Raw genomic sequence first — 10,471 nt, 5'->3', positions numbered from 1 at the left:
CAGTTGAAGCATATTTTTTGGGCAATGATTATGAACCTGTTGATGAGACCACCCTCTCACAGTCGTGAACTCCACAGATGTAGGGGGCTGGGGGCTTTTAAAACCTAAAGCTGCTCTTCGTCCGGTTTTATTCAGGTTCCTAGCTTGCTTATTGGAGGCTTGGAGCTGTAAGTGGAGGGTTCGTTTAGGTTGTTTTGGTACCACTGTTGTTTCCACCAGAAACGAGGTTGTTCAATACAAATTGGTGAGAATCTCCTAAGCTAGAATGATTAGACTTCACTCTCCTAAAGCAAGAAATGCCAAATTTTGATTTTTGTATAAACAGCCTCCCTCTCACACATATGCCAAACAGCCTTGAATTATAGTTTTATGCCAATTTGTATTATCAATCCAAAGACCAAAGTTTTAGTTAGAAACAGAAATGGTATAAAAAGCATCTTTAATTACTCTTTTTTTTTAGGGTTCAACTATGATATGGAAAAGATATGATATCTAAACAAATTTTGACCAATCAACTGATATCATAATTGTGGTAGCCAATCAGGTGTTATTTATCAAAATTCATGGGTGGGTTTTGATTGGTCAAAACTCTTTTGATACCATGTCTTTCCCGCATCATAGATTTTCCCTTTTTTTTAACAATCTTTAATTGCCAAGTTCAAAGAGTTTTCAAAACTGAACTGGATTGGATGGTCGGACCAAAAAAATTGGAAACCTTTCACCCCAAAATCATCTTTTGTCCAAAAATCATTGATTTGGTCAATGAATCGTTGACTCGAGCAGTTGAACCATCGACCTTGGTCGTTTTTTTGTTTTTTTTTTTTATTTTTTTATAGTGGGCCATCCATTTGGATCGGATGGTTGGATAGTTCAACCCGAGAATCGGACCCTAGAACAATTCCTTGTTCGGTCTGATTTTAAAAACTTTGGAAATATGGCGGTGTTGCTCCTTTCATTTATGACTTTCCATGCCTTTCGTCCATGATTACCCTTCAAGTTCAAGATATGTTGGTTATCGGATCCATCTTACTACTTAATGTTTTTGCTTGTTCAAGCTTTTCCTCGTGGACAGTTTATTTCTTGTTTAAGAACATTATTTCTAGGAATGGCAATAGGGCAAAGGATCATATTCTTCATCCCTGACCCTCAATTTCAAAATAAATCCCTATTTTCAACTCTGATCCCCATCAGAGATAAGTTGTTTTCCATCCTTGATCCATGATGGGAACAAGTTTCCCATGGGGATTTGAATCTTCAATTTTTTTTAGTTAATTGTATTTATTTTGAAAAATAAATAAAAATTTTAAAATATAAACAATATTTTAAATATATATATAATATACTTAAATCGTTGTCTGGGTTAAAACGGTTTAGTTGTTAGACTACCCAAGTTAGTGATTTTGACAAAGTCAATGTTTTTTTCAATCCAACCCAAAATCGGACCCAAAACTATGATTGGCTCCTAGGTCAAATGGTTTGATCGTCCGACTTGGACCTATTTTCAAAACAATGGTTTTTGGGTTAGCTTTTCCCTTGGTTTATAATTATTTTTTGCCCAATATCAGGTTGTTTGAGAGGGTCTCATTCGAAATATCCATTTCAAAAAGTCAAATTTTTCTTGAATAAAATTTTTCATATAGGCTTTAAAAATTGATTTCTAAGATTATGAGCATCCCATATTTGGATGCTCCAATTATTCAAGGCATAATTGATAAGAAGGCTCCTAATAACAGCACAACTAAAATTAAGAAGAAAAGTTAGGGTTGGAAATTGAAAACTCCTTTTAAAGATGAAAGAGCTATTCTTATCAAATAAGTTTATGTGGTTCTTCTATTTACAATGCACCAATTGGTCAGTCAGTAAGGGCTCTTAGTGGTTGTAGTTGAGAGACTTGGAATCAAAACTCACTTGCACATGGGTTGGAGGTTATGGGTTTAGGGGATGGGTCATCCCTGTTGTATATCTATGAGGCAAAAAAAAAATGTAATTCCTCTATTTCAAATGTTTTTCAAATGAACATAACCTAAAAAAGATTGATAAAATTCAAAGTCAATTCTTTTAAGGCCCAAGAGAAGGCAATGAGCAATTGTAGGACATGTTAGAAAAGGATTTACAAATTAGTGACTTTTATTTTTGGGAAAATCATTAAGAACCCCTGAATTTTTTGAAAAATCTATAAGAGGTATTTTTCCCCTTTATGTCAATGCTTTCATATTTGAATTTGAGGGAAAAATCAAGTATTTTGTTGATTGTCTAAAATGAGATCAAAATAGGACAAACTGATCCCTTCATTGTTAACTTCTTGTTTTATGCATCTACAACATGTCTTTTTTTTTTTTGACAACTCACAATGTGTCTATATAGACATCTATAAATCACTTAACTTAATGAATTGTAATTGAAATTGCATGGAGTATTTAGTTGGACAAATTTAACTTCCCTCCCTCACCCCTTCTCTCTCTCTCTTATGAAGATACAAGTTGTCAATTGAATACTACTTTTTATTTTATTCCATTCTCTCTCATTAAGTCTCATATTTAAAGTTAACTTTCATTCCCTCACATTGAATCATATGCTTAATGTATTTTTGTTTTTCATCATTAAATTTTACTAATTAAATTCACGAATAACAATTTTATTAGTATAAAAACCTGTATATTGAAAATCAATTTGGAAATAAAACTGATTTTTAAGTATGATAAATAAGAAGAATTTTTATTAAAGATAGAAAGGGAATACAAAGTTTAAAACTGCCTTATCAATGAAACCACTTTCATGTTTGTTAAATGAAGGAAATGGAATACAAAAGTTATGAAAAGAGAAAATTAATGACTATTCCATCACCCTACCAAACAAATCAAATGATAAAATGGTTTTATTAGCTAGGTCACCATGTTGTTGGCCAAGTCAATGGTTTTTTACAAACAAGCAATTTGGTGGAAAATGAATCTAAAATCTAGGTCAACTAACAATTCAATTAGTCTAATTAGTCTCTGGGCAAGCAATGGTTCAATTATCAGAATAAATTGAAAATATTGATATAAGCTATAAAGTAAGAAGATTTGATACAAGTTTTTAGGTTGAAAGGCAATAAACCACCAATATATATATATACAATTATTGTTGTTGTTGTTATCATTTGAAATTGCCACGTGCAAAGCACATGCACATTTACTAGTATTCAAGAAAAGTGTGTGAAAGGCATAAGTTGTGAAGCGACAACCATGCATATAGGGGTGATCATGCGCTGGGCCCGGGCTGGACTTACGTGCCAGGTCTAATGTGTAAAATACCTTTGGTCCCATATCAAAAAATAAAAAATTATTTATATATTTAAAAGTTTCAAATTAAATAGCATGTAGATGCAATATATACAAAAATATTATACAAGCAAAAATTAAATTGGGCTTGTTAGGCTTTAGGCCTATAGCACGAAAAAAAAGGCATAGGCCTCATTTAATTGTTAGGCTTGATTTGGATTGAGTTTCACTCCCATTCTTGAGCAAGTCCTATATTACTTAGGGAATGAGAAGAAGACTTTAGCTTTCATCTATATAAGGCCCGGAAATTTTTGCAGCCTGGGCTGGGCCAGGCCGGGCCAAGAATGATCACCCCTATATTTATATTAATTAATGATTAAATTCTAGGGGTATTCATTTATGGCTTGGGCCTGGCCTAGCCCAGCCCAGAAATTTTCGTACTTGGGCTTAGGTTTTATGTTCTAGCCTGGCCTGGCCTGGGCTGGTTTTGCACCAGTCCTAGAAAAGGCCTGGCACGGTTCACCCTTATTTAATTATCTGGCATTGATGATAATATAAACACACATGTGGATACGAGAGCCAGAACTTATCTTTTATTGTTCCCTTGTTCATTCGCTTTTACTAATGTAAGTCTTTCGAAAAGGCCCATCTTTTGGAATCTAGGTTTCCTACCCACTCTCTATCCGCCGTGAATTAAGAGATGTGTGGCTGTAATTCACAACGGGTAGAGAGTGGGTAGGAAAAGTGAGTAGGAAATCCCATTTGCATCTCTTGGAGCTCCTTTAGAAAAATATGACCTCGAAGAAGAAAGCATGGTTCCCTAATTTTGTGTTTGGTTGGAAATAAAAGGTAGGGAAAGGAAGGTAAAGGTAGGTGGGTTTCTCTACCTTTTCTTTCAAACCAAATACAGCCTATTGGAGTTTCTGTCTACTTACTCTCACAATTGTCCTAAGTCGAGATGTTCATTAGCCTCTCTCTCTCTCTCTCTCTCTCTTAATTCCATTGAAACTGTGTATTTCTTAGAGGGCATTCTTTTTTTAGATTTTGAGAGAGGGGAAAGTTGGTCAATGGGATTTTGATTCCCATTGACCATGAATCCCATGTTCTTTTTTTAGATTTAAGTGGGGATCAGGAAAAGTTTATTTTCTTGGGTACCACTTATCCGGGTAAGTGGTACTCATCTCTTAGGTGGGTAAACAACTTTCCCACATAGGGGGAAAGTTGCCAACACTTGAATAGAATAAAAATGTCATTTTTAATAATGGATTTTTATGATTAAAATGGTCATTGCCTTATTTACATGAGAAATAAAAGAACATGGATAAATACACTTATCTAGATAAGTGTTTCCGAGGAAAAACTTATCCAAATAACTACATTTACCTAGATAAATAACTTACCCAAAAATGAATGGAGCCTTGGTGGAGACATAAATCTAGCTACCTTGCCTGTGCAGAAATCTATTGCATAGCCTACGATCTCTCTCTCTCATTAATGACTTGCTCGCTGTTGCATTTATTGAACTCGAACTCTTTGGGGTCTTTACCTTTATTGCCTTTATAGCCTTCATCTTTGACTTGGAGATCCAAAATGGACCTAAGAGATTTTAGAGAAGACCTCCTAGGGTCTTGCTCTGAGCTTATATATATGGTGTTGCGATCTCTTTGGTAAGAGACATCACATTTGGTAAATAATATATCGAAAATGTTACCATTGCTAGGTCTCCATTTATTCCGTTAGGACACTGGAATAATTGTCTAGCGTCTACATGTTCAACATGAAATAATAGTACTAGTCTTCAGAAAGCTCTTGATTAATATAAATTTGTGAGAAATATGTTTTGTCAGCATCTTATATGATTTTTTACAGTTGTCAGATTTTTTATTTAGTTCCTATGTTGTGCCTGCCAGATCTGATCGCATAAAAAAAAATGCATTATGTGAAAAACATCAAAATGTTTTTAAAATGTTTCAAGTAGAAAAATCTATCACACAAATTTGTATTTATCAACCCAAAATATAATAGCAATACAACACAACACCACATTTTAGGTAGAAAAATTTCTCTCACCAAAATGCAATGCAATAGCAACACAAATTTGTATTTATCAGCCAGGTTTTATTTCACTCCTACCATGGTGGACAAAAGCGTCCTCACCACCTCTTGATTGTCATAGCTAAACCCTAACCCCTACATCCCTAACCCTTGAATTCTAAGCATAAATCCTAAAATTAACATGTAAAATGCAGTTGGTCTGACACATGTCCTCCAACCAAGTAGGAGCCAAATATTTCCCCTCTTCTCTGGCCTAAAATGCTAAAACCACTATACCAAATCTATACTATATTATAAAATGTAATTGTCCCTCATGTTGCTTTCCAACCCTTTTAAATATTTTATGGTTTTTTTGAATTAAAAAAAAATTAAATATGGGACTATTTAGGCTGAGTTTGCAAGGAGTACAAATGCAAATACGTAGAGTGCAAAACCTTATATTTTGCATTATTTTGTATGTATTTACTCTATACATATTTGCATTTGTACTCCTTCCAAACTGAGCCTTAAACTCACCCACAAGCCACAACCAATTGAGTTAAGAAACTGATTGTAACTACTTCCGAATTCTGATCCATAAACTGTCCGCACATGCATACCAACAAGATGTTATTGTAGTGTACTGGGAACATCTCTCCATGAATAGCAAGGCATATATTCCAGAGACAGGATCTGCTCCTCACACAGGGTGCCTCAAACCGACCTCACACGCACATCCTACCATGCATTGGGCACATCTCCTGTACTTATAAGTTATTATTCATGGGAGATGTTCCCAATGCACGATGGATGTGCCTATGAGGCTCCCATGTGTGAGGAGCAGATCCCAAGCCGATATTCCCAATGTGTGCCTGCCTTCTTTTGTCCTGTGGGTACTGAAATGGGAGCAGTTTGTGGGTAGGAGATCCTAGCTCCAATAGCACTCCAGATTTCCTGCTCACAACTCTCTACCCACAATCTACCCTACCTTGAATTGCAGTCACACATCCCCATCTTGTATTGTGAAATGTACAGCTGCAATTAGACTTGTTCATGGGTCGGGTCGGGTCGGGCCGGGCTTTCACTCTATATTAACAGATTCTTCTAAGGCCCAAGCCCGACCCTCATAAAAAGCCCGAAGCCCGGGCTTGGGCCCGAGCCCAAAATTTATCCCATGTTGTTACTACTGTTGAAGCGACTGAATAGAGAGAAGAGAGAGTGAGAGAGAAATTATAAAGAAAAAAATAAAAAATGTATATATTAAATTATAAATATATATATTTCAATAAAAATTATATTATTTGTATATTTTATATAATATATAAAATACATATTATATATTTTATAAAATATATAATGCTGAGTCGGGCCGGGCTTTTTTGACAAATCCCGAGCCTGGCCCGTAACACAATCAAGCTTATTGTGTTAGGCCCGAGGTTAGGCCCGTGGGCCAAATTACATGACCAAGCCCGATCGGGGTGTGGCCCGGGCCGGGCCAAGCCATTAGGCTACCCGACCCATGAACAGGTCTAGCTGTAATGTAAAGTGGGAAGACAAAGTGAGTATGACAATATCATCCGAATAGTGATGGCAGTTTTCCCCGTTCCCAATGGGTACCCAGGCTCCCCGAACCAACGGGGTCGAGTATGGGGAGTACTTTGGTGGGGTCGGGGTTAGGGATGGGGTTATTACCCCCGGCCACCATTGCTCGTCAGACTTCGAACGTCGGTACTCAAAACCCTAGTTCTTTGGCTTTCTTCTTCGTCTATCAACGTCGCAAGCCTATAACTCGCAAATGTCCTCTCTATCTTTCTCTCTCAGTCTCTCTATTTTTTATTTCTGTTTTTTTGTGCTTTTGATTTCTTATTTTTGAAATCTCAAATAGATTACAAATACAGATCCAAATCTACTTAAGTACAAATTTGAATCTACTTGCAAGTCTAAAGTCTCTATCTCTCATTTAGATATGAAGGGTAACTTTGCAAGTTCCTTTAAAACTCACAAGTCGCAACTTGGTAAGTACAGATTCATTTCTGGTTTATTGATTAATGCAAAGAGATAGCTACTAAACAAATTCTTCAAATCTCCCTATCCCTGCAAATTTTGTATTGCCAATGAGTACAAGTATGTACAAAATTTGCAGCAAGTATGTGTTCAAATCATAGTCAATGTGAATGGGATGCAAATTTTGTATATAGGTTGGGATTTGCACTACAACCAAATGGAGACTTTATTTGAAATTTAAATTGTTTTGTTTGTTTGGGGGAATAGAATTGGAAGTAAAATGACATGTTTCAGGTTCAGCCAATGGATACTGGATTTCACGTATTTAGGGATTCGGGTCTCTAGTGGGGAATTCATCCCCATCGGGGTCGGGATGGAAGAGAATTCCTTTCCCCAACGGGGATCGGGGATGATTTGGAGCTCAGGGTCAAGGATGAGGAACATAATCCTCGCCCCGAACCTGCCCCATTGCCATTCCTACATCCGACTCACTCTCGCCTAACCTCAAAGGTGGAAAACATGGAAAGCCACTGGAATCTCATGCTTACATGGGATCCCTGTGGCAATAATTATATGCCCGACCCTTGTGCAAGATTGATTGTGAATCAACCACCATTACAATCTGAAACTTGCATTGGTTAGAAGAAGTGTATGTATTCAAAACAATTATATATATTTCTCATGCCCGCATAGCTTCATCTCTTACATTCGTGACAACCATTTGAGGCCCCAAATTATGCATGTACGTTAGTTCTGAGGTTTTGGTGGAGCCTCCTATCTATTGATGCAAGCCCTAGTGGGAGAGATAAAAGACAGAATCAGTCCCCCACAACGTCCCACAACACATCCCCGCCGTGTGGGAACATCTCTTGATGATGACATCATCATTCTAGATATTATCATCGGGAGATATTCTCAATACATGGCAGGGGTGTGCTGTGGGGGGCTGATTTGAACTCGGAGAAATGACCTCCCTCAGATTGGTTAAAAGATCAACATGGATGGTGCGTTCAATTCAAAGCATCTTTTTCTTCTATGGGTGTGGAGATCAAATCAGCCCCCCACAACCACAAGACTTCGCCCCACGACGTCCCACATCACATCTCCGTTGTGTATTGGGAACATCACTTGATGACGGTATCATCATTTTTGATACTATCATTGGGAGATGTTTCCAATACATGTCAGAGATGTGTTGTGGGGGCATGCAGATTTGAACTCGTGGTCGTGAGTGTGATCCTCAGAAATATCTTCAGGTTGCTTTTAGAATTGGTATTTTTAATCCCTCCCAAAGAAGCAGAGCTGTGAGGCCGTGGCTTGGAGGTATTCTCTCGCTCTTTGGAGGAGTCTAGATCTGCTCCTCACAATCTATCTTCGCCCCACATCAAGAACACCTCCCGTACTTGTATTTATTATTCTTGGAATATATTTCCAATACAGGTTGGGATGTGGCTGTGAAGTGCGTTGTGTGAGGAGCAGATCCCAATTCTCTTTGGAGACCAAGCTCTCCTTCCTTATTTTGATGTGTTAGAAAGCGCACATGTTTTCAAGGATGCCACTGTATATAGCACACAAAGTTCAAAATATCGATACGCCCGATATGCCCATCAGTACTATTTTTTTACTATTTTCTTTTATTTTTTTCTAAAACCAGTTCAGGGGGGCTGGTTTAGGGCTCCTCCACCCCCTGAACCGGTCAAACCCCTAATACACCCACTATAGGGACGTACCGGAGGGGTCCCAGAATGATATGTATCAGCCGATACGAGCTGATACGTGTTGATACTTTGAACCTTAATATCACATGCTCTTGCCCATCATGCACTCTCTTTTCTTGCCACGAGCCATTTTGATATGATTATATCTCTTTTATTCATTGTTCATTATTCCTAAAGCAGTTACAAACTATTTGGAGCACAAAGCCCTTGCTCCTATATGAGGGATGGCAAATTTTTCTGTAAAATTGGGGGTCCCACATCACCCTGTTTGGAATGGGGTTGGTTTCCCCTAATCTTAAACAGAGATGGAAGTTACATCTTTCCCCTCAGAATGCACCCCAAAAACATCCTGCAGCACATCCCAATGTGTATTGGGAATATCTCCCAATGACAAGTATGGGAGATGTTTTGAATGCATGCTGAGATGTGCATGTGGGACATTTTTGGGGTGCATTCTGTGGGGAGCATATGTGAATTCAAGGAGATGGGGTGGTGCGGACATGAGGAAAATATTTTTTCCCCAAATTGAGGACAGGCAAGGATAGGATTTTCATATAATTCCTCAAATCCGATGATAAATTATTAAAATATTTCTAGATTTAATATTAATTTTTAAAAAAACCCAAAAATCCCATAATCATATATTTAAAATACTCCCAAATTTTCATAATTCTATATCTAAAATATTTTTAAAATTTAATGTATTTATTAATAATTTATTCTAATTAAGTCAAGACGGGGAAGGATAACCCGTCCCATTGCCATTCTTATCCTATGCTAACAACAACCACCCTTGCATGGACCATGGTGCAGAACTGCAGACGCAGGATGCTCCTCCAAAACCAATCCAATGAACCATCCATTCAGCTTATTCTACTATTGTACGCGTTGTTGTTGGTGCAAGCTTATTTTGTAGTAACCCGTCAACTATGGGTGTCAATGGATCAATTTGGACAGATTGGACAAACTAACAAGACATATTGGATTGGATCAATCCGATCCAAAATATTTATTAGATTGGATTGGTCCTGATTCGTTCATAATAAATTTATACTGGGTTGAGTTGGATTAGGCCAATAGCTGGTCCATTAATATAAGATAAGAATATAGGTCAATGGACTGGATTTGGGTTGAAACCAATCTAAATTAAAATGAATTTGAACCGATTAAACGGTTGAAACATTGAATTGGATCAGTCCAAAATGATTCAAAATATTCATTGGATTGGACTGGACCAATGCATTTGTAATGGACTCACATTGATTGGACCAAATCCAGTACAATTGACACCACTACCACCAACCTGGTGGATTTTCTTAACATGGACTTCCCCAATTTAATCACACCGTAAATCAATCCACTCCGCACTGTAATTACTAATTACAGCTCTCACGCTTTTTCCATCTTCCTTCTATTTATTTATACCTCTCTCTCCGTCTCTCTCCATTTCATCGC

This window comes from Nelumbo lutea, chromosome 6, assembly GCF_056320005.1.
Source record: "Nelumbo lutea isolate HS-2025 chromosome 6, American lotus-T2T, whole genome shotgun sequence".
Taxonomy (NCBI): Eukaryota; Viridiplantae; Streptophyta; class Magnoliopsida; order Proteales; family Nelumbonaceae; genus Nelumbo; species Nelumbo lutea.
The sequence above is the reverse complement of the archived record's forward strand: the minus strand, read 5'-3'. Positions refer to the sequence as shown.